The 24,648-nt window shown below is 41.4% G+C and overlaps 1 long non-coding RNA gene across 1 annotated transcript in view; it reads left to right on the plus strand.

The window, feature by feature from the left end:
- Positions 1-22,921, plus strand: part of LOC100596413 — a 34,922-nt gene extending 12,001 nt beyond the window's left edge. The window contains exons 2-6 of the long non-coding RNA XR_004026200.1: positions 14,722-14,858; positions 16,451-18,159; positions 18,973-19,006; positions 21,953-22,265; positions 22,567-22,921. This is a non-coding gene — a long non-coding RNA (uncharacterized LOC100596413). The remainder of the gene's footprint in view (positions 1-14,721; positions 14,859-16,450; positions 18,160-18,972; positions 19,007-21,952; positions 22,266-22,566) is intronic.
- The last annotated feature ends 1,727 nt before the right edge of the window (positions 22,922-24,648 follow it).

Consider the following 24,648-nt stretch of genomic DNA (forward strand, 5'->3'; position numbering starts at 1 on the left):
TTCATCACATTAACAGTACTGGGGATCCTGCAGGGTGTGTACAGAGAGGGGGGTGAGAAGGCAAGAAATCTTGGTGACCATTTTAGCATGTTGCCTGCTGCCCCACACACAACCCTATGGTGCATTGAATCTGTGAGCTTTAAAAGTCTCTCCAGAGTACCGTGGACAACCTACATTCCTCTGGGCCCTGGTCTGCCTCTGCTGTGTCGTCATTCTTCTATTCTCAAGCCTCTCTCAAGGAAACATCTCATGGTGCAGTTCCCCAAATGTCCCCAAATGTTCACTGAGCTCCATCACACCAGTCCTTAGAAGCTCCAGCTGCTCCAATTCAGATCCATGGGGATCTTTGGCTTGTACACAAATCCGTGTTGTCAGACACAGGGGAGAGCCCTGCCAATTTTCTCCAAGGATGGCCTATGAATATTGAGTATGTTACAATGATTAAAAACAAAACAAAACAACAACCACAAAACTGAAGACAGCACAGTTCTCAAACCTCAGAGCTTATAGTCACTTAACTGAATTACTTAAAATCTTAAGAGCTGACAGTCCTCAAATTTCTACCAAGAGACCAGAAATTAAGTTCTTGCAATCTGCCATCTGGGCCCTGAATGAAAGAGAAAATTGCATCTAATCCTGATTCCAGTTTTGTTCAGAGATTTAAAAAAAAGAAGAAAATAAAAAAGTAAAAAAGGTCTTTTGCAGGCAGAACCTGAGAAATGGTATGGTGTTTTGTTCTAAATTATCATACTTGCTCATTTGTCACAGAGCCTGGGTGGCCTGGTGATGAGTACTATATAAAATTATAAGCCAAACAATGCTTTATTTAATCTTTGACAATGTGCTTCTTGATTAGAGTTTTAATATTTTTTTCTGGATCTGTTAGATCTGTATTAGTTAGCACTTTATGTTGTTATAAGTAACTGAAAACTGGCCAGGCATGGTGGCTCATGCTTGTCCTCCCAGCACTTTGGAAGGCTGAGGTGGGAGGATCACCTGAGGTCAGGAGTTCGAGACCAGCCTGACCAACGTGGCGAGACCCCGTCTCTACCAAAAATACAAAAATTAGGCAGGTGTGGTGTTGGGCGCCTGCAATCCCAGCTACTCGTGAGCCTGAGGCAGAAGACTCACTTGAATCTGGGAGGTGGAGGTTGCAGTGAGTCAAGACGGTGCCATTGCACTCCAGCCTGGGTGACAGAGCCAGACTCCTTCTCAAAACAAACAAACAAACAAAAAAACCCAAAAAACTGAAAACCTGTCTTAAATTACCTTATTATTAAAAGGGGCCAATTAGTTTATGTTGCTGTAAAACAAAGCTAAGTTGGGCTTCAGAACGTGGTGTCGAGGCTCAATAATATTATCAAGGGGGGGGGGCTTTGTTTTTCTTCCCTCTACTTTGTCCTTTAAGGTGTCAGCTTTATCCCAAGTCTCATTCTCCCTAGTGCTTGCAAGATAACGTCCAGTAACTCTTAGTGCTGTGTGTTTTTATAATTTATTTTAATGGGGAAAAGAATACATCTGAACCAATATTCTGAATTTCATGTTTACTGGCTCTTGTAAAGGCCCATGGTCATCCCTAAACAATGACATATTCAGGGAAATAGAATATGTTGGTTGTTGATGTCAATATAGGATACCTGGAGAGGAGTAAGTTACCTGAAAAAAAAATTGTGGTCTTGGCCGGGTGCGGTGGCTCATGCCTGTAATCCTAGCACTTTGGGAGGCCAAGGTGGGCAGATCACGAGGTCAGGAATTTGAGACCAGCCTGACCAACATGGTGACACCCCGTCTCTACTGAAAATACAAAAATTAGCCGGGTGTGGCCATGCACGCCTGTAATCCCAGCTACTCGGGAGGCTAAGGCAGGAGAATCTCTTGAACCCAGGAGGTGGAGGTGGCAGTGAGCCGAGATCGTGCCATTGCACTCCAGCCTGGGTGACAGAGCAAGATTCAGTCTCAAAAAAAAAAAAAAAAAGAAATATATATATATATATATATATATATATAGTCTTATGTACAAGATACTAAATACTATACAATAAAATTTCTGTATTTAAAAAAATCTGTAAAAGCATCTTTTTATACTTTTAAGGATCTTGGCATATTGTCACCTCAGCAGCAGTCAGATGAGTCATTTTGGGCATTTGTATACTTTGTAAGGTTTTTATTGGGTTTATATCTGGTTGAAAATCTAAGGAGCTTCATGTGCTACCTGTACTTTTGACTACTTTTTCTAAGTGGTGGGTGATACCAAAATGTTGCAGAAATAATTTCACATTCCCTTAGTAAGAGACATGAAGATGCTGCCCACAGAGTATCCCAGGAGCATCCACTTAAAAGGCAGACATTCCTCTGGTCGGAAGTAAAGACAGCAGTGGAGTAGAAGGGCTCAACACTGTTGAGAAGCAGTGGGAGGCGAGAGGAGCGCAGCTGTTTGCTTTCTAAATTAAGGGTTGGATATTTTCAAACCAGTACAAATAACTGAGTATTCTCAAAATGTCTCAGCAAGTTGATTCTAATACCAGAGAGAAACTTTTAATAAGCAGAAGAAATGGTAATGGATTTCAAATATGCTTGTTCCCCAAATGGCAAAATTAGGCCTTCCTTTACCTAGAAATGGGAGTTCCACTTCTGGTCTCGGGATTCTCATAACTAGGAGATATTAACGTAAATACTATAATTGCTTAGAATGTATAATTTGGTAAAGCAATAAGGCCAACACCTGAGATAGAGTTGGAACGGGATCTATATGAAAAGGTCCTTTCATGACAGCAGGTGTCTCTCTTTCTTTCTGATTCACACACATCCAGAAACCTTTAAACTACTATTTGGTGACATCTGACAGAGAGCAAGACCTTTTCTTCCTCTAAAACATGTCTATCAATTTAAATGTTAAAAAAATACCCAAACTTATCTCATCTATGCTCTTTACAAAGCTGCAATAGGGAGTTTTCTCACCAAATACCTGGGCTTTGGTGTAGTTAAATTTTTTTCTCTAAATGATATTAACTCCTTTATTTCTCTTTAATGCCTGTACTGCCCCCATCCCTCTGCATGGTGCCTGTGTAGCTCAGTGGACTCTGCAGCCAAATAATAGCCAAGTAACGGCTGTGACTTCTCACCCAGGGCTGACAAACGACAATGTCAAGGGTACGTATTCAATGAGAGAAGCTGATTTCTCAACATCTTGCCCTCGAATTCTAGAACTTCCTCCTCAATACTTCTTGGAGATCTTATAAAAAAATGTATCTAATCTATTCCCTCCAGTGGGATATTTTACCTTGGTTATTATCACAACTATTTTGCTATGTGCAATGAAATTAGTAGAGATTCCATTTGCTGAAGTCATATGTAGAAAGCAGTGCTCTCTGCCTTATTACCAAATGAGTACAGCGTGCCCTTCAATAATTCTTTAAACTCTCAAATGCCTTGGAAGTAATATGCTGGAATATTACTGAGCTGTGACTGAAGCACCATTTGTGCTAAATATGACAGTGCACAAATGATATTCCTCTATAAAAGTTCAAACTACATTAATCTTTTAGGGAGGCTCATTGACTGGGAAGATGGCTTAGATATAAAATAAAGACACGAGGGCTCATTGAGGAGAGCTTTTCTGGTCAGGATATCTAGGAACAAGGTAAGGTGAGGTCCCTAGTTTAACCCTTTATGATTAGGATGTGAGCAAATGAATGCAATTCCCAGGGGAGAGATGGAAATGATAATGAACTCTTCTCAATATGAGGGAAGACAGGCTTTCAGATCAGAGAAATAGAAATTAAATGGTATTAAACAGCTGAGACAAATAGACAATATTATTGGTGCTGGGAATCTGAACAAAAATGTGATGAGTATTCCCAAGTTTATGTTAATAGTTCCAGCCCTTAACCATATTGCCATTTAGAAGAATGGCAGATTCTTCCTATGTAGTCTCTCCAATGTCATTTTTTTCAGTCATTTTCACTTATCTTAGGGCTGCATAAACATGAAACAATTGCACGAATGTCTTCTTTTCTTGGATTTCTAGATGTGGCCAGTCAGTAGGGTTGTAGTGCATATCAAGAGGGAGGAATGTTAATGCTAATGTTAATTAGCATTAACAAAGGTAGCTTCAATGTAAATATGTAATACTGTTCAGGTTTTTAGTATTAGTTTTACTAAAATATATAAAACATATAAAAGACAACATTGCTGTTTTTAAAAATTATAGAAATAGGCCAGGGGCGGTGGCTCATGCTTGTAATCCCAGCAGGTTGGGAGGCCAAGGCGGGTGGATCACCTGAGGTTGGGGGTTTGAGACCAGCCTGGCCAACATGGAAAAACCCCATCTCTACTAAAAATACAAAAATTAGCTGGGTGTGGTGGTGGGCGCCTATAACCCCAGCTACTTGGGAGGCTGAGGCAGGAGGATCACTTGAACCTGGGAGGTGGAGGTTGCAGTGAGTGTAGATCAAGCCACATCACTGCAGCCCAGGTGAAAGAGCAAAACTTCATCTCAAAAAAAATTATAGAAATAATATATATTCAATGCATAAGACATGTAACCGTGTAGAAAAATGCAAATGGAAAATCACCTGTTATCACAGTGTCCAGAGAAAATCATCTCTGACTTGTTATTGTGTATCTTGTAGTCTCTCTTCTCTAAAGACAGATGTGGTATAAAATGATAGATTGCTTTTTCACTAAACAATGTCATACATTTCCCCATGTCAATAAATAAGTAGGGCAAGGCTTTCCCCTAATGAAACAGCTTATTAATAACCTTTTTATTATAAAATTATTTTACTATTTTTTATAAATGTAATATACACTTTTACAAGGAAAAAGTAGCAATAAAAGTGTCTAAAAGTTAAAATTTACTGGCATTCCTATCACCCAGATAAGATAAGCCAGAAAAGATTAGAAAGATATGGATGAGGCAAAACCAACATGATTTAATGATAGGATGGATGGTGGAGGAAGGAGGAGTCTGTGATAATGCCTACATTTCTGACTTGAGTCCTGGTGTGGGAAACAGAAAAGAAACTGACTTTGTTGCTGTAGCTCTACCTCTCACTTGGCCACAATAGCCAACAAGGGCTTCCTTGCTGTTCCTGAAATAAGCCAGGCACACTCCTGGGTTTGGGCATTTACTCTGGCTATTTCCCCTGCCTGGGATGCTCTTCCCATAGCTATCTGCTTGGTCAACTCCTCCTCCTCCAAGTCTGCTGAGATCTCTCCTTCTCCATGAGGACTCCCTGGTCCAATGAGCTAACCTCTCACACTACCGTACTGATCCTCCTTACCTTCCTTTACTTTGTCTTTTTTTTTTTTTTTTTTCACTTATCACTTTCTAAGATACTATTTAATTTATTTACTTACTATGTTTCTTGTTTGCCCATCACCCCTCAGTAGAATGTAAACTCGAGGACAGGAAGTTTTGTCTGCTTTGTTCTGAAGTACCTAGAATAATGTCTGCCACATAAGTAGCTGCCCAATTAATGTATGTTAGATGGATTAATTAAATAGTATTAGAGAGTTTTAAGACTGCTGAAGGATGAGATACCTAGAGTGGCAATGGGTAAGAGGAGAGGAAAATTTGAAAGCTCTAAGGCTTAGAGAAGAAATGAACCAGAGATGCCTTTAAGATCCTGTATGAAAATGATTTCCTGCTTTTTTACATTGAATGATCCTGTCCATTTTTTACATTGAATGATCCCGTCCATTTTTTACATTGAATGATCCCGTCCATTTGTTCCAAATAACTTATAGACATAGCCTACTAATTTAGAGAGATTCATGGAACTAGGTTAAAAGAATCTATTATTTTTAGGCTAAATATATATTGAATACTTGGCACCAGAACCAGTTGACCTATTGATTAGAGACAAGACAGAAAGTCCATTTATCTGTCAAGTTCTGATTTTCTATGTCAGAAGAATCTTTACAACGTTGATTAGCTGTTTCTGGCAACTATGAGTATATTTCAGCACTGGATGTTTCTAAGTAAGGATTAAAGTAGAAATGGTAACTTTTAGATAACAATTAAAGCAATGGGAACAGAGACCAATATTGTAAATAAATATTTTCTATTAAACGAGCTTATGGGGCAGGATATTGATTTTGTCGTTAAGACTCACATATTACAGGGAAGTCACTTAATTTTCCCCCCAAAACATTTCTGTTTGCCTTTGAGTCTTGCCTGTGGCACGAAGATGGTAAAGAACATCCCTGCCTAGACTCTTCACTGTCATCAATATGTGGCGTGACAGCGCTAATAAGCTACTTGATGATGCATAAATATTTTGTAATTTTTTTCTGACTTACATATGAAAGATCTACTCAGCTTCAATCTGCAAGCTTCACTTTCACCCTGCCCACTGAAACCCCAAATACTTGCTCTTGGATACTCAAAAAGCCAACAGATCAAACCCTAAATGTTGATACTCACTGTAGAGGGATGAGTCCCACACAGCTGGAAACTCCTTTGGCATGGCTCAAACACCTGACACTTGATACACCTTTTCTTTTTATTAAAAAACAACAACTTGGAAATAGATTTTTATTGTTTATAACTTTAGTTTCCATTCAAAAGAAGTAAAATATATATTCAATAAGTTGGTTAAAATATTCCTAAAATGACTCCACATTTATATTTTATCCCGCTGAATTACATGTCAAAATCCTATGTTTTTCACAGGGTATCAGTCTCTGGACCATCAAGATCATCAATAATGCAGCATTTCTTTTTCTTTTTCTTTCTTTTTCTTTCTTTTTCTTTTTTTTTTTTTTTTTTAACTTGAGACAGGTTTTGCTCTGTCACTCAGGCTGGAGTGCAGTGGCATGATCACAACTCACTGCAGCCTCTATCTCCTGGGCTCCTATCTCAGTCTCCCCCCGAGCAGCTGGGACTACAGGCACAGGCCGTCACGCTGTGCTAATTTTTATTTCTTATTTTTAGTAAAAATGCAGTCTCCCTATGTTGCCCAGGCTGGTCTTGAACTCCTGAGCTAAGGCAATCTTACCATCTCGACCTTCCAAAGTGTTGGGATTGTAGGCATAAGTCACCGTGCCCAGCAGCATTTTTTTTCTTTTTTAAACAAATTTTTAAATGTACAACACAGTATTGTTAACTACAAGCACAATTCTGTGCAGCAGATCTCTAGAACTTATTCATCTTGCATAACTGAAACTTTACATCCATTGAACATCTCTCCATTTTCCCCTTCCTGCAGACCCTGGCGTCTACCATTCTGCTCTGTGCTTCTGTGAACTCGACTACTTTAAATACCTCATATAAATGGAATCATTCAGTATTTGTCCTTCTGTGACTTGTTTATTTTTCTTAGCATAACATCCTTAAGGTTCATCCACGTTGTTGCATTTCACAGATTTTCCTTTAGTTAACGGCTGAATAATATCCCAGTCAGTGTATATAACAAAATCAAAAATAGAATTACAATATGATTCAGCAATCCCACTTCTGGGTATTTCTACAAAAGAATTAAAATCAGGATCTTGAAGAGACACTTGTACCCCCATATTCCTTGCAGCATTATTCGCAATAGTCAAGATATATAGGAAACAACCTAAATGTCCATTGATGGATGAATTGACCCACATTGTCTTACTTACATTGTCAGTCAATAATACCTTCTTCAACAATAATGTTTTCCTTAGGAGGTTTGTTTTCCCCCCTTAAACTTCCATTCTTCCTACTTCCCCCTAATTTCCCACATCACAGTAAAAGGTATCACATACCCCTGATTACTTCAGCCAGAAATATAGCAATTATTCAAGATTCCACCATTATTCTCAATGACCATATCCAGTCCAATTAGAAAATCTATCTGTAAATATCTTTTAAGTTTTACTTCTTTACATCTTCAATATGACCCCCTTTATCCCTCTAACTGCCTTCAAAAAAATCTTACCTCTTTAGCCTTTGATCCCTTTAACTCACTCTCTATCCTGCAGAAAAGTAATCTTACAACATAAATTGGATTGGATCAATCTCTGTTTAAGCCCTTCAGTGACTTTTTTTATGTGCACCCCCTTTAGAATATAGTCTGTATATGACAAAGACCTTTCTTTTTTTTTTTTTTTTTTTTTTTTTAATTATACTTTAGGGTTTTAGGGTACATGTGCACAATGTGCAGGTTTGTTACATATGTATCCATGTGCCATGTTGATTTCCTGCACCCATTAACTCGTCATTTAGCATTAGGTGTATCTCCTAATGCTGTCCCTCCCCCCTCCCCCCACCCCACAACAGTCCCCGGAGTGTGATGTTCCCCTTCCTGTGTCCATGAGTTCTCATTGTTCAATTCCCACCTATGAGAGAGAACATGCGGTGTTTGGTTTTTTGTCCTTGCGATAGTTTACTGAGAATGATGTTTTCCAGTTTCATCCATGTCCCTACAAAGGACACGAACTCATCATTTTTTATGGCTGCATAGTATTCCATGGTGTATATGTGCCACATTTTCTTAATCCAGTCTATCGTTGTTGGACATTTGGGTTGGTTCCAACTGACAAAGACCTTTCTTATGTACCATTGTATTTTTGGGGCTTTGGACAGTGCCTGGTACATAGTTTGTGCTCAGTAAATACTTTTAGAATTAAGAAAGTTTGATGACTTCCTTGTTTTTTTAAAAACGTGAGGTCTTCGCCTTTTTTGGAATCATTGAGAGTTGAACTGGACCTTAGAGGTTATCTGATTCAACCTCCTTTTGTATTAAATTCTACAGTATGTTCCTGGGTCAACATTTTGGAGTTATTTTCATGCTAGTCCCTGCTTCAGGCTTCTATCTGGTCAGTTTCCAGTGTCTGCTGATTCACTATGGACAGTATCACTTAGATGGGGTTCTCTTCATTGTTTGCAGAACTGTAGACCTTTCCAGTTTTCATCACCGTGTGTTCAAATTATCGAGATAATACTGTAACTCAGTTTCCTTTCAGTTCATTTTCTTGGATTTTTTTTTGTTAGTAGATTAAATTTTCTCAGATATTTGTTATTCTGCTATTCTTCTACTGAAGAATTTACCTGCCTGATCGAATCTGAGATCCTTTGCTTTACACTAAGGGAGACGGACCAGCTTATTGTCTCTGTACCTATGCATGCCATTCCTCTGTCATGGCCTCTTCTTTTCAGGCAAGGCTTGCAATAAAGAGGTGCTTGTTCCCACCTTTGTTTGAGGTATTGCCCTGACACCTTCTTCATGATCAAGGTCAAGACTTATTGTCTCAAAGACTTAATTTCCAACTAATTCACTTCATATACTTACTTGCATTTCTTTAGCTATTTCTCATGAAACAAGGTCGTGGATGAGGCCTAATTGGCAAGTGTGTCTTTAAGAAATCTGGTATCACGGTGCTAATAGCAGACGACTTATTCCCACAACAGGACCAGGAGTCCTAGAGTCTCCTAGGTCTTCTGCAGTGAAGACAGCCTGTGGGCTTATCGTTGGGCCCCTGAGAGACCTCAGATAAATATATCTCCATGAAGAGGAGAAGCAAAGGTTACTTGTTTTAAAAAAATTTAAAAAGGGCCTGCCCTGGCAAGAAAGAGGGTTGTTTAAGGTCATGCATGCTGTCTGAAATTAGGTCTTGACTGGCCTCAGGGCAATGCATTTGTCACATTTTTTCCAAATAAGGAATAAAATTCAGGAAAATTTAAAGTGTGTAATCATCGCTTTAAAAATCTTCTGCAAGTGTTTATATGTCTCAAAGCATAACACGGGCATTGGCTGTGTGGAAGCAACTCCCCAGTTTGTGCATTTGCTGGGGTGTGGAGTCAAGGACATTGTGAAACTGTCATTTGGAGGCATCTGAGTTGCAAAAGAAAGACCTTCATACGTATTTGTTATGTGAATGAATTGGCCTCATTTTCCAAGGAATAAACCTCTAGAAAATTAGCCAGGCTTGATGGTGGGTGCCTGTAATCCCAGCTACTCGGGAGGCTGAGGCAGGGGAATGGCTTGAACCCTGGAGGCAGATGTTGCAGTGAGCCAAGATCGCGCCATTGTACTCCAACCTGGGAGATAAGAACAAAACTCAGTCTCAAAAAAAAAAAAAAAAAAATCCTCAAAACCCCCCCACAATCCATTGCTAGTCTGTGCTACTGTTCTAGAATGTTCTTAAGATATGGAAGTTCACAGGATGTGTCCCTTGGGATTTGTGACTATACTATTATGGGTTTGATCACTATGCTTACCGTGCCAGTTTGCTAGTGGAGACATTTTGGTCTGAAGAGATACTGATAACTGGACTTGGATATTCTTTACACTCATGGCCTTGATGCTTCTTTATTACAGAGCCATTTTGAGGGTTGCTCCTGTTAAAACTGATGATATGGGGAAATATGTTTTTTTTTTTTTTTCTCTCTCTCTCTCTCTCCCTTTTAAAAACTAATAGGAATCTGAATCAGCTGAGTGTGGTGGCTCATGCCTGTAATCCCAGAACTTCGGGAGGCTGAGGCAGGTGGATGACTTGAGGCCAGGAGTTCGAAACTAGCCTGGCCAACATGGCAAAATCCTGTCTCTACTAAAAATACAAAAATTAGCCATATGTGGAGGCATGTACCTGTAGTTCCAGCTACTCAGGAGGCTGAGGTATGATAACCACTTGAACCTGGGAGATGGAGGCTGCAGTGAACTGAGATCACGCCACTGCACTCCAGCCTGGGTGACAAAGCAAGACTGTCTCAAAAAAAAAAAAACAACAAAAAAAAAAACAAAGGATCTGAATCATTCTTTGCAATAAAATAATTTCCTGCCTTGAGAAGTCTGTAATTACTCTCTGAAACATATAAACAGCAATACACAATTCCCAGCTGGCATGTGGAAATTCTCGGTTGTCTCTTGAAATATTTCAAAATGGTCTTCTGCTGTAATACTAGACTAAATTTTTCTAAACAGCATGCTCTTATCCATAGTATTTCACAGAAATGTGACTTAAAATGCCAGCATCTCAGCCCATTTAGGTGTATCTGTCCATTGCCTGGGCAAAATAATCACTTTCTTTAATCTTTAAAACCAGCTGTTCACAGACATTAATTGCCATGTCACTTACACTCCTTGAAACAGTATCATTCGACAAAGACACACATTTTAATTTGTTTGCTGCGTCTGGTCCTATTACACTTGATATCCAGCCATTGTCGGTGGTGAGAGTTTCAGCAACTGTGGGTGGCTGGCATTGTTGTGCAAAATGTAATGATTCCAAATAGGACGTTTTGTGAATAATTGCATTCATAGGCTATTAGTTTGGAATATAAGTCTTTTCTTAGTCAAAATCATCAGATTTTCAATGAGTGCACAAAAGAACTCAGTGCTGACTTGCTTTTTTTGCAGCTGGATGCATTTATTTTTGGAGTCAAGTGGTGATGTGGAGGGCTCTGTATCTTCAGCTGACTTGCCTTCATAATCCACTGACATTTCTTTTTTTTTTTTTTGAGACAGTCTAGCTCTGTTGCCCAGGCTGGAGTGCAGTGGCATGATCTCGGCTCACTGCAACCTCCACCTCCTAGGTTCAAGCCATCCTCCTGCCTCAGCCTCCTGAATAGCTGGGATTACAAGCATGCACCACCATGCCCTGCTAATTTTTGTATTTTTAGTGGAGATGGGGTTTCACCATGTTGGCCAGGCTGGTCTCGAACTCCTGGCCTCAAGTGATCCACCCGCCTTGGCCTCCCAAAGTGCTGAGATTACAGGTGTGAGCCACTGTGCCCGGCCTGCACTGACATTTCTTTAAGAAAATAACTAGTAGCATACCCAATGGTTGGGTCAGCGTATTTTTCCATTTTCATTTCTTTCATTAAGATTTTGAGAAACATTCAATAAAGAAGCTATTTCTTATTAAACTATTATCTTTAGACACTTTCACATAATAATACATAATGTATGTAAACCTATATCAACTTGAATTATAAAAAAATTCTTTAGAGCCTAACAACTGATTGATTAATTGATTCGTTTTTTCAAGCATTTATTTATTTTACATTTATAGAGTAGCTACTCTTTTCCAGGCAGTGTGCTAGACTCCAGGAGTATAAATAGAAGTAACATATTTCTATGCTCTATAACCTCAAAAGCTAAAATGGAGACAAATGTGTAAAGATGTAATTATAATACAGCAGCAGTGAGACAGAAAAATGCAGTCAAAACATTATGGGAACTCAGAATATCTAATGATTAATTCTACCTGAGAGTTCAAGGATTGACTTAATGACAATCTCACAGTCAGAATTCAAATTGTTTGTAACTTCTTTCCTCCTGTCTTGACTCTAAAGGCGGAGAACAACTTACCTCTGGAGGTCTGGTGACCTGGGTTGAGAAGCGGATCTTTTTTTTTTTTTTTTGAGAAAGAGTCTCACTCTGTTGCCCAGGCTGGAGTGCAGTGGCATGCTCTCGGCTCACTGCAACCTCTCTCTCCTGGGTACAAGCGATTCTCCTGCCTCAGCCTCCCGAGTAGCTGTGCCTACAGGTGCATGCCACCATGCCTGGCTAATTTTTTGTTTTTTGAAACAGAGTCTTGCTCTGTCGTCCAGGCTGGAGTGCAGTGGCGTGCTCTTGGCTCACTGCAACCTCTGCCTCCTGGGTACAAGCGATTCTCCTGCCTCAGCCTCCCAAGTAGCTGGGATTACAGGCATCTGCCACCACGCTAGGCTAATTTTTTGTATTTTTAGTAGAGATGGGGTTTCACCATGTTGGCCAGGCTGGTCTTAAACTCCTGACCTCAAATGATCCGCCCGCCTTGGCCTCCCAAAGTGCTGGGATTACAGGAGTGAGCCACTGCGCCTGGCTGTCTTCCCCATTCTTTACCTAACAGCCTGCATTCTTAGCTCGTATGGGTAATGACACCAACACTGTTGATTATGTCACTTAATTCTCCTTTACAATAGTGTATGTTTCTGATCCTAAGAACATGTGGGAAAGATACTTTAAGCTGAAAGTGTTCAAGGAGTGCTATAGTTGTGTTACTGGAAAAAAGTCCTAGTCCAGACCCCAGGAGAGGGTTCTTGGATCTCATGCAAGAAAGAATTTGAGGCGAGTCCATAAATTGAAAGTAAGTTTATTAAGAAAGCAAAGGAATAAAAGAATGGGTACTTCATAGGCAGAGCAGCTTGAGTGCTGCAGGTTGCCGTTTTTTTTTTTTTGAAATAGAGTCTCGCACTGTCGCCTGGGCTGGAGTTCAGTGGCGCGATCTCGGCTCACTGCAACCTCCGCCTCCCGGGTTCAAGTGATTCTCCTGCCTCAGCCTCCTGAGTAGCTGGGATTACAGGCGCCCACCACCATGCCTGGCTAATTTTTGTATTTTTAGTACAGATGGGGTTTCACCATTGTCGGCCAGGCTGGTCTGAAACTCCTGACCTCAGGTGATCCGCCTGCCTCGGCCTCCCAACCTGCTGGGATTACAGGTGTGAGCCACCGCGCCTGGCCCAGGTTGCCCATTTTTATGGTTACTTCTTTATTATATGTTAAACAAGGGGTGGATTACTTATGCTTCCCTTTTTAGGTCATATAGGGTAACTTCTTGTTGTTGCCATGGCATTTGTAAACTGTCATGGCGCTAGTGGGAGTATGTAGCAGCGAGGAGAGCAGAGGTCACTCTCGTTGCCATCTTGGTTTTGGTGGGTTTTGGCCAGCTTCTTTACTGCAAGCTGTTTTATCAGAAGGTCTCCATGACCTGTATCTTGTGCCGACCTCCTACGTTATCCTGTGACTTAGGATGTTTAACCCTCTGGGAATGTAGCCCAGTAGGTCTCAGCCTTATTTTACGTAGCCCATATTCAAGATGGGGTTGCTCTTGTTCAAACGCCTCTGACAGTTAGACTGATGATACAAATATTCTTGTAGTTTACTTTCATTAGCAGTAGTGATTGTCACTAACATTTTGTAGCAACTGTTTGCTTAGAGGATGTTGTCTGTCATAAGCACTGGTTGCCCCAGGAAAAAGTGGTAGGGGAAAGGAATCAGATCAGTGAAGTTGAAGGGATTAAATGAAAGCATCAATACCAGGGAGGCAAGGGTCACCAGAAAAAGATAGTCCTTGATAAAAGATCAAATTAAAATAAATCAGAGTCAGGATCTTGGAAATGAGGTTTCAAGAAGAAAGTCAGTGGTACAATAATTTGATTATTGGGCCCTTTTAAAAACTCTTATGCCATCTTCTTTTTGCAACCATAGGACTGTGGCTTAAAGCAGCAGTACTTGTGTTCTGTGGTCTACACAGAATACTTCTCTGGTTATTGTCTCAGCTCATCCTTGTTCTCAGTCTTCACAGTCTTCCTGGCCACTTGCTTAAACCATTCTCCTTTAGTTCTCTGGAAAGAATGGGCTTTCCCTCCTGGTTGTGAATGGGCCATTCCCTCCTTGTTATAAATAGGCCCCTCCCTCTTGATGAAGTGCCCCTCCCTCCTGGTTGTGAATGGGCCCCTCTCTCCTGGTGATGAATGCACCCCTCTCTCCTGGTTGTGAATGGACCCCTCCCTCCTGGCTATGAATGGGCTTCTCTCTGCTGGTTGTGAAAGGATCTCTCTCTCCTGGTCATGAATGGGCCCCTCCCTCCTGTTGGAGGGCACCTCTCTCTTCACATCAGGAAGGCCATGGCCCGGCATTTTCCCTACCACAACATTTGCTACCCATTATTGTGAGCACAATATCTAGTGTCTGCTTTCTCTTCCATGCATTCTGTGAGAGAAGGCATGATTTTGTTCTTGTTTACCTCTATATTCCCAAGGTCTGATCAAAGGATGGCACCCAGTACATGTGCTGAATGACTGAATAGGGGCAGAGTCCCTTCCTGGTCCTGAAATGTGGAAACTGATTATAGCACCATGCAAGAGTTTCCCCACCCAGTGAGCTGGGGCAGAAGAGGTGCGTTACTAGATTCAGGGTTTGGTGGGCCCCTGGGTAAGCACATCCCTTGCTCAGTGTCTTAGTGAGAATCAGGCCAGGGCTTATTTATTTAATCCTGGCATCATGGGTCATCCAAGCTGAATGACCTTCTGCCATTGTCCTTGGTTCCTGGTCCACACTCTAGTACCTCATGGAGGCCTGACTTTCAATCCCATTCCTATTAGCTTTAAGCTTTGCCCAATTGTCTAGTTTATTTCAAATCTACCACCTCCCTCTACCCTATCCCATGATGCTGCCACTTAGCTGTCTGAGCTTGGGAAAGTTGCCTTACTACTCTAAATACATCTTTTCTTATCTCTAAAATGAGAATGGTGGTATCCACATCGCATGTTTGCTGTGAGGGTATCCACATCCCACGTTTGCTGTGAGGGTTATATGAGTTCATGTATATAAAGTATTTGGCACAATACCTGAGACATAATATATTTCTTGGAGACATGATTAATACTGCACCCATAGCTGAGGCTTCTCAAAGATCTAATATGAAAAATGCCTGCGTCTTTGTGACCTGACTGGGTGAGCCTGGCATTTTCTTCCTTTTTTGAGATGGGTTCTCACTATGTCACCCAGGCCGGAGTGCAGTGGTGCAATCTTAGCTCACTGTAACCTCTGCCTCCTGGGCTCAAGTGATCCTTGCACCTCAGCCCCCTGACCACTGTACTTGGCCCCCTGAACCCTGTACTCAGCCCCTTGACCTCTGTATTTGGCCTGCTGACCCCTGTACTTGGACCCCTGTCCTCTGTACTCGGGCCCCTGTTCTCGGGGGTCAGGGGGTTGAGGTGCGATTCTCGCTTGGGGCTACAGGCGTGCATCACCGTGCCCAGATAAGTTTTGTATTTTTTGTAGAGATGGGGTTTCACCATGTTGCCCAGGCTGGTGTCAAATTCCTGGGCTCAAGCGATCCACCTGCCTTGGCCTCCTAAAGTGCTGGGATTATAGGTGTGAGCCACCGTGCCCAGCTGAGCCTGGCATTTCTAAGCCTAAATCGGAACTAGCTGCTGTAGAGACTGCTCATTGTCCTGCAAAGTCCGTTCCCTCCTTCTTCCTTCAGTTAAAAAACCCCTATATACCTCTTAATTTCAGTGAGCACAGGGCTGTCCGGCTAGGGACTATATTTCCCAACCTCTGGCCAGTGGGGGGTGAGCAGAAGTGAAATGTGCTACCTCCACTTTCTCCTTCCTCCTTTTGCAGGCCATGGTGGTGGTTAGCTAGCTTTGAAAATGGGTATGTAAACAGCAACTTTTGGATACAGTGGAGACAAGAAGGTAGAAAGAATGTGGGCCCCTGCATGATTTCAGGGAGCAGAGATGCTGACTCTCAGGACTGTCCATCATCAGGTTGTGTGAGAGAGAGAGAGAAAAAAAGAGTTGTGTTTAGGAGTCTCTATGCTAAACAGCTGAGGCTGAAACTATTAATAACAAACCAGCCCAATAAGAAAATCTGGGAGTGTGAGTGGGTCAGATTCAAGGAGACAGAAGATGAAGCAGAGAGGAGGGCAAGAAAAACAATAGATGTATCTGATGCCTGTATTTCCTTTCTTTCTGAGACAGGGTCTCACTTTGTCACCCAGGCTGGAATGCAGTGGCACAATGTTGGTTCACTTCAACCTCAACCTCCCAGGCTCAAGTGATCCTCCCACCACAGCCTCCCAAGTAGCTGAAATTACAGGAGCCCACCACCATGTCTGGCTAATTTTTGTATTTTTAGTAGAGATGGGGTTTCACCATGTTGGCCAGGCTGGTTTTCAACTCCTGACCTTAGGTGATCCACCTGCCTCAGCCTCCCAAAGTGCCGGGATAACAGGCGTGAGCCACCGCGCCTGGCCTGATGCCTGTATTTCATTCTCTTCTTTTCTGTTATAGTCATGTTAACAAAAGGAGATGCACAGAATAGCAATTTTCAGTGAGACTCTACCAAATTGTTGTAGGGCTTGGCAAAAAGTCCCATGTGGGAGAAACTTGAGTGTCCAGTGAGATGAAACACAGATTACTGAGACAGTAATCTGTGTTTTTTATTGGGCAATACTAGTACAGACTTAACCTAGACACAAGACTGTTATAATTCTAGAAATTTACAATATGATTGATATAATAGCAGGTAGAAACCACGTTCCTTGGTGCTAGTATTGAGTACAGTTGAATAACTTTAAAGTGAAAGTTAACATTTCCAATCTAGCTTTTGTTATCATGGGGAAAATAATGATTTTGATTGAACAAATCAATGCTCGCATGCAAAATTTTAGGTGGACTTTTCTGAGATCTTGTAGAAAAAAAATAAATTGGGTTTTTCTTGTCTAACCACAGATAGAGTAGAGTTTTGTTTTCTGGATCTGTCTGGTAGATTACTAAGCTTCCTTGTCCAGTGTGAATAAATAAGTTTGTGGGGGCATGGGCGATGCAGACAGTTTTAGCAGGACTTGTGTATTTTACTGGGTATGAGAGTAGACTTAGCATAAAGTGCTTGCAATTTCTCTCCACAATTGCTATGCTGACTGATTCATACTCTGGGAATTAATTTACTACTGAATTCCTGGTTGGTGTTAAGAGAATGGCTTAACTTCTAATGATAAAGCTGAGAAAATAAGGACTTCTTAACTGAAATGTGTCCTCCTCAGTCTTGTTCTTGTACCGTGCTCTGTCTCTCCATCCATCCTAAGCTCTCTCTAGTCACAACACTTACTCATTCTTCCATAAATAGACTTGTGCCCAAAAGGGGACAGACAAAAGAAGCATGGCAACATGTCTTACAGATTAGCTTTCTCTTTTCTTCCTCTGTCTTCTTTTTTCTGCAATTCTCAACTACTTCCCTGGCTTCAGGAATAATCTCTTATGATGATCATTCTCAAATCAGTTTCTCCAGCCTCTACCTTTCTTTTACATTTCAGTTCTCAATTCTCATTTTGTAGGTATCTCAAACACAACATATCTAAAATCAATTTCATTCCCTGCTATTCCCCTGCTCCTCCACCTTTCAATCCCTCTCCCATCCTGCTCCCATTCCTGAAATTCCATTTTCATGTAAAGGCTTCACCACCCACCTCCTCACTCTACTCAACCTTATGTAAAACCTCTCTCATCTCCATTTCCAGTTAGTTTCCAAGTCCAGTCAATTTTACATGATATCCTACATGGACTAGTCCACTGAGCTTAATTATTATTAGCAAACACTAATGCATATTGTGTTATTTCTACAGAAACCAGCGAAAGGTCCCGGGGTATCCTCTGTGTGGAAAATAACCATGATGCATCTTCAGCGATGTGTGAGTTTTCATGACATACATGAGGGACACTTGGAAGCATGAGTGTTCTTCAAGGGAGACAGTTTGGAATGCTCCCCAACCTGGGCAGCTCCGGCAGTCACCTGGCTGAGGAATTCTCTGCACAGCGGGTGGTTCTGGGAGAGAAGTGGCAGTTCTTACTGCCCCAGAGAGAAATATGTCAGAATAGATAGAGGAGGGGAAATTGACCTGAATGTGCCAGTTATAATTTAGCAGAAGCACACCTCTAAAGTAATTCACCTCCAAAGCTAATGGAGTGTTAACCGAGCGAAACATTTTTTTTGTGTGTTCTTGAGTGTGACTACCATGAACTGAATCACTGACTGAGGCAGCTGAGAGGGAGCAGGAAGGAGAGGCCTTGAACTGGACCCTGCAGAAAAACTCAGATCGAGGACAGGTCTGGCCTAAAGGTTGATCTTAACAGAACAAGAAGGTCTCTAGCCTGGTTAAGTTAATATAATCTCATGTAGGTTGGAGAGAAATAAGTGTTAGTGACAGAATTGATGCTCTGGAAGCTGTCGGAATCCTGTCCAGAAATGACAGGGAGCTTTTGTGGCTGAGTCAGCCACTGACTGTAACTGACAGACGGGACAGTGTTTGGGTAGGAAAGACAGCCTTAATGAAACCGGCTAACCGGAGTCTGTGAGAACAGACTTAGTTTCCCAGAAAGTGCTCGCAATTGCCCTCTACAAATGCTATGTTGACTATTTCTTTTTCCAGTAATGAATTTAATACTAAATGTCTTGACAATTTTAAAATAATTTTAACCTTTTTTTTTTTTTTTTTTTGAGACAGAGTCTCACTCTATCACCCAGGCTGGAGTGCAGTGGTGAGATCTCAGTTCACTTTAGCCTTCGCCTCCCGGGGCTCAAATAATCCTCCTAATGCAGCCCCCTGAGTTGCTGGGACCATAGGCATGTGCCACCATGCCCTGCTAATTTTTGTGTTTTTTATAGAGACAGGGTTTTGACATGTTTCCCAGACTGGTCTTAAACTCTTGGGCTCAAGTGATACGCCTCCTTCAGCCTCCCAAAATGCTGGGATTACAGGTATGAGCCACCATGCTCAGCTATTTTAACTTTCAATGACTGGCAAAATTCTGTTTCTTACTTAGAATACCCCAGTACATCAACTTTACACAAACCTCAGGGATGATGGGTTGCTCAGTTACAGCTACCAAACAACTTGGCACCTGGAACCATCTAGTAGAACTTATGTCCTGGACTAAGGTGCTAAAATCTTAGTTAAGAAGGATTCTGTTGAGAATGTCATCACAAGAGAAATAGCAACTGAAAGCACACTATCTAGATTAGCATATATATATTTAAATCCAAGCTGGAAGGACTTAATATAAAACATGGGGTATTTAGGCATCTTTTTGTGACGACTAATACAAAATCATGTTCAAAAGCCTTATTTTTATACAAAACTTCTGTAGACATGATTTCATTTGATTATCAAGGGAACCTAGTGGTGGGTGTTATTGTCAAAATCTTGTCTACTTCCTGAGGCTGGGCTTCTTGGGCATGAGCAGGTGCCGTGGCAGGAATGGTGTCTGCAGTAGGAAGTCCACGTCCAAGGCAGTGGGGAGGGGCGGAGTGAAGGAGCTGCAGAAACTGAATGAATGAGCCAGGCCCAGACTCTTAAGGGATGTTCAAGTAAAAAAAAAGCCACAGAGGATTTTGGAGAGTCCAAAAAAATCCAAGAGGGCTGGAGAGATGGCAGCTTCAGTAATGGAGGGAGCCCACTGATGAATGAATGGTGGGGTCAGGTGTGAGGGTTGTGTATGTCCAGCCTGACAGACCAGGGCTTCCTTGTCCTCACTGACAGATAAGACTCATGGAAGTTCCCCAGCTTAAGTGAGTTTTCCAACTCACACAAAGCAGCAAAACTGAAATTTGCATTGACTTAGGCAGATTCCTACAGCAATTTTCAACAATTTTGCTTTCTCTCTCTCTCTATATATATATATACATATATATATATACACACACACACACACACACATAAATACATATATATACACACACATATATATACATATTAGTTTTTATTTTTTTGAGGCAGGGTCTTGCTATTGCCCAGGCTGGAGTGTGGCGGCATGATCACAGCTCGCTGCCTCGAATTCCTGGGGCTCAAGTGATCCTTCTGCCTCAGCCTCTTGAGTAGCTGGGACTACAGGTGCACACCACCACACCTGGCTAATTTTTAAATTTTGTAGAGGCTTGCCCAAGCTGGTCTCGAACTCCTGGGCTAAAGCGATCCTCCAGCCTCAGCCTCCCAAAGTGCTGGGATTATAGGTGTGAGCCACCACGCCTGGAAGGCTTTTAATATATTATATGATCTTTTAAAATAGTTACTGATTTGTACTTTTGCACTTATTTAAATGTAAGAGTTTTGATCAAATAATCACCTTGTCCACATGTTTTAAGTAAAATATCCTTGTAAATGTTAACTTCCTAACTGATGATTCTTAGCTAACATTTTGTAATTAGATCTGACCAAATATAAGTGAACAGTTGCATAAAATTTTAAGTTAGTAGCAGATATGTGAATTAACAATTGTAATCATGGTATCCCCGAGTCCTCCAGCTTTCCTATTTTTCTTTAACATCTATTCGAAACAGCATAACTGAAGCTTTCATCCCATCACATGTTGTCTGTCTAGTGCCCTCCCCAGTACTTTCTAGGATTCCTGTTAGAGCTCCTATTCTCTCCTGCCTTTTTAACTCATAATTCGTATTAGCTCTTTTATTTCATTTTCTCCTCACCAATCTCCTGTCCTTTGGCTCCTGGCTTTTTCCTGCCTACATGACCCCAGATTGGCCCCAGCGCCTGCTTCCTCATTGCCTCATGCACCACCGACAAGGCAATGAGTACAACAGACTGTTAGGAAGGTTGTAGGGGCTGGGTGCGGTGGCTCATGCCTGTAATCCCAGCACTTTGGGAGTCTGAGGCAGGCGGATCATTTGAGGTCAGGAGTTTGAGACCAGCCTGGCCAACATGGTGAAACCTCATCTCTACTAAAAATACAAAAATTAGGCCAGGTGTGGTGGCTCATGCCTGTAATCCCAGCACTTTGGGAGGCTGAGTTCTTGAATTCCTGAGGCCAGGAGTTCAAGACCAGCCTGCCCAATATGGTGAAACACTGTCTCTACTAAAAAAAATAAAAAATAAAAAAATTAGCTGGGCGTGGTGGAAATGTGATATGAAGAACTGGTAAAAGCTTTGATTTTTGGAGAAAGAAAATCAAATTCTTGATGATCATTTTTTTTCCCCTTTGGATACAGAGTTTCACTCTGTCGCCTAGGCTGGAGTGCAGTGGCATGATCATGGCTCACTGCAACTTTGAACTCCTGGGCTCACGGGATCCTCCCACCTTAGCCTCTTGAGTAGGTAGGACTACAGACATGCACCACCACACCCAGCTAATTTTTAAGTTTTTTGTAGAGATAGAGTCTTGCTATGTTGCTCAGACTGTGATCAAATTCTTAAGCAGTTTTTTTTTCTACTCACAGTTTGTTAGTGAAGGGGTGCAGTTTAAAATTTATTCTCCCCACTTCAAGAGTGATGATTGATTTTTATATTGCTGCTGCTTTTTCTTCCTCTTACATAATAATAATACAAATAATTATTTATTAGTATACTTCATAAATTCTTATCAAACATTTTACTGTGTATAGGCACAGAACTTAGAGCTATAGTTGTACCTATTGCATTTAACCTTTACAGACATCATGAGAAGTAACTACTGCTATTACACTCCATTTTCCAGTGGCTGGAGGTGACGTTCAGAGATATGGTGTCTTTCCTGAGTTGTGCAGCTCATGCATGGAGGGATCAGGATGGGAACTGAAGCCTGCATGGCTCAAAGTCTTTGCTTTGAAGTGCTGCAAATATGGCTTCCTGGGGAGGACTGCCCTGGACTGCAAATTTGTATTACACAGACAATACCTTTTCCCAGTGCCTTCTTCTGGACTTATGTGTATGTATTAGTAAATAACTTATGAGTTTGTTTTTTAAAAAAACCTACTGAGGGCTGGGCGCGGTGGCTCATGCCTGTAATCCCAGCACTTTGGGAGGCCTAGGTGGGCGGATCGTGAGGTCAGGAGTTCGAGCCCAGCTTGACCAATAAGGTGAAACCCCTGTCTCTACTAAAAATATAAAAATTAGCTGGGTGTGGTGGCAGGTGCCTGCAATCCCTGCTACTCAGGAGGCTGAGGCAGGAGAATCACTTGAACCTGGGCGGCGGATGTTGCAGTGAGCCGAGATCATGCTACCGCACTCTAGCCTGACAACAGAGCTAGACTCCATCTAAAAAAAAAAAAAAACTATTGAGCCCAGGTGCCTTGACTCATGCCTGTAATCCCAGCACTTTGGGAGGCTGAGGCGGGTGATCACTTGAGGTCAGGAGTTCAAGACCCACCTGGCCAACATAGTGAAACCCTGTCTCTACTAAGAATATAAAAATTAGCTGGGCGTGGTGGCACACGCCTGTAATCCCAGCTACTCAGGAGGCTGAGGCAGGAGAATCACTTGAACCCAGGAGGTGGAGGTTGCAGTGAGCCGAGATCGTGCCACTGCACTCCAGCCTGGGCGACAGAGTGACTCTATCTCAAAAAAACAAAACAAAACAAAACAAAAAAGCAAAAATACCTATTGAAATGTTTTACAGGGAGAGGAATAGGAGATTAAGGGGAAATGCTGCTTGCTGGAGGCCAGTGGAGAGGTAAAGAGGTTGGTTACAATGGCTCAGCAACCTCACTCGGTTTACCTGGGCTGCAATTACTGGGAACATAGAATGAGGTAACTCATCACAGAGGACAACTGTTAAATGGACAAGGACGAGGGGAAAACATCTGTTGTACAAAATTACTTGTTGTGAAATACTTGTAATAAATTTATAAAATAACTTGGGTAATGAAAACAAACTTTGTTGCAATGAAGCTTTCTTGGTAATGTAAAATTACTTGAAGTTATCTTTAATTTTATTTGGAACAGTTTTAAAAGTTATTTGCCAAGCTTGCTGTTACTTGACACTTTTTGATTGTTTTCTATATTTGCCTATTCCTATCTAGTTAGCATGTCCAGTGCCAGGATCCCTTTTCCGTAATTATGGTGCCTTAAGTCCTGAGATAGCTTTAGAAAACAGACAAACAAACAAACAAACAAACAAAACAAAAAGTGAAGGGCAGCTTTGGCTCCCAGGAATTTAGGGGTTGCCACTGATGTAGTGGTGCCATGTAAGGAAGAATATGAAAATCTTTAATTTGCTTCTGAAGCAGACATCTAAAAAGGCTTATGTAAGAAAGAGATGGGGATAATGGTTCACAACTGTGGGAATGCACTTAATACCACTGAACTGTACTTAAAAATAGCTAAGATGGTAAATTTTATCTATGTTATATTACCAAAATAAAAAAGAATAATAATTGGCAGGGGTTGGGGGAAGAAAAAAGAAAAAAAGAGAAAAACTGCAATCCTAATGTTGCCATTCTTACCTTCCCCTGTTATTCAGAGATGTTTCTCCTGGTAGACTTCCAGGAGTGTCCAGCGCTCTGAGCCCTGGTGAATCTTGACTTTTAAAAACATCTTGATGCTCTGGTGCCCCTCATATCCAGGAAACACAGATAAAAGACATACACAGAATTACAAGAGTTCTCAGTGGAGGGAAGAGAGGGATACGTGGAAGTATAAGATAAGGGTCATGTTCTCAAAGAGATGACAGTTGGGTTGGAAAAGGAATTTGCAAATGTACCCACACACATACACATGTACAGCTAATGTACCTTACAAGGCCTTTAAGTGGTAAGTGGTTAATGCTGACTGTAAGGGTTTAGGAGATGGGCAACGGTGAGAATCCCTGAGTACTAAGTCCATGAGGGAAGAATTCATAAAAAGATGAAACATGAGTTGGAGCTTCAAAGAGCAGTAAGAATCAGGATTGTTGTAGAATTCTTCACAATATGAGAGACAAATTATGGTTGTATCCAATAATGAGTTATCATTTTCTTCCTTAAGATAACTCCATTCTCCATCTTCATTGTTTTCATAAAAACATCTGTATTCCTTCATTTATGAATCATTCAATAACTCATTTCTGAGCACTATGTGACTTGCACACAGCCTGACTGTCTCATGCATGCATTGGGGGTACACTGTGAACAAAATGGACAAAATTTCTGTCCCCATGGAGCTTACACTCTAGTGAGGGAGAAAGAAGATGAATAAAATACAGGAGTCAAATACAATTCTAGTGATAACTGCAAAAACTCAAAGAGGAAAAAGATGTAAATTGCTGGGGAATATTGAACTACGATAAGGTGGCCAGGGGAGGCCTCACTAGGAAGGTACATTTTGAATAAAGATATGGATAAAGTGAGGAAGCTGTCTCAGAGAACATCCCAGGCAGAGGATCAAGCAAGTATCGAGGTCCTGATGTGGAAACGTGCCTGAGGGGTTCAGGGAAGT

Source organism: Nomascus leucogenys, chromosome 16 (assembly GCF_006542625.1).
Source record: "Nomascus leucogenys isolate Asia chromosome 16, Asia_NLE_v1, whole genome shotgun sequence".
NCBI classification, from domain to species: Eukaryota; Metazoa; Chordata; class Mammalia; order Primates; family Hylobatidae; genus Nomascus; species Nomascus leucogenys.